This window comes from Triticum aestivum, chromosome 4A (assembly GCF_018294505.1).
Source record: "Triticum aestivum cultivar Chinese Spring chromosome 4A, IWGSC CS RefSeq v2.1, whole genome shotgun sequence".
Taxonomy (NCBI): Eukaryota; Viridiplantae; Streptophyta; class Magnoliopsida; order Poales; family Poaceae; genus Triticum; species Triticum aestivum.
In genome coordinates, this window is record NC_057803.1 from 148,842,620 (window position 1) to 148,843,744 (window position 1,125).

Consider the following 1,125-nt stretch of genomic DNA (forward strand, 5'->3'; position numbering starts at 1 on the left):
AAAAAGGCCCAATTTTTGTAGTCAAGGCATACAAACTGGTATTTGGACCTAAATTTCAAAATAGCTAAACAAAAAAGGAACAAAACTGCCCATGATGTACAAAAGGGAAAATTGCCATCTAGTGAGACATAAAATGCCAAGACATAAAAACCAATAGGAAATTTGTTTTTCGATCACGTAACAATATTAGACCCATTTTGTTACTAAAAGCGCAATGATTGTTTTATATACAATTGAAAACTTCCTAAAAAGATCCATTCAAGTTAGCCAAACTATTACGATTTGCCATGATGATATTTTTTACAATGAAAAGTTTTATAACAATTTCATTTCTAAAAATGGTGGCAAAATTATTTTAACAACATCTATGAGAATGTTCACATGGCAATTTCCAAGAATTGACATGGCCAAAAATTATGCTTGGAAAGTAGCATGGCAAAAAACATGAAAAATTAGAATGAACAAAGTACAAACAAAATTATGAACAAAAAACTTGCCATGGCAAATTCGTATTGAAAATTTGTGATCGTATTTTAATTAATTTTCCATGTATAAAAAATATCACGAATATGAACAAAAAAATTACGATGGCATTTGAGTTATAATTGACATGCTTTGTGTAAGAAAGCTGCCATGGACATATGTAGATATTAAAAAAAATACCATGACCCATAAACTACATTTGCCATGCTTCATGCAATTAAGTCGCCATTGTCACATCAAGAAGAGTTTTATTTATATTGTTATGAAAAGAATTGTATTTGACATACTCCATGAACTTAAGTTGCCATGTTCCCATTAGAAAGTAATGTTTTGCGATCGTTGCGAAAGAATTTTTTCTTGGCCATTATACATGAACTACAAATGTCATGCTCCGTGAACTTAAAATTCCATGTTATCTTAAAGGTTTTTTTGCCATGTTGCGATAGAAAAGAATTGCTTGCCATGATATACAAATAAAAAGAGTTGCCATGCCATTTTGAAGAAAAGAGTTTGTCAAAATTGCTGCCAATGTATATATGAATTTGAACATCAGATTTAATGAACAACTAAATTAGCCATGGCAAAAATTGGAGACTTGCCAAATGATATGAATCATCGATGGAAGATCAGAGAATAATAATG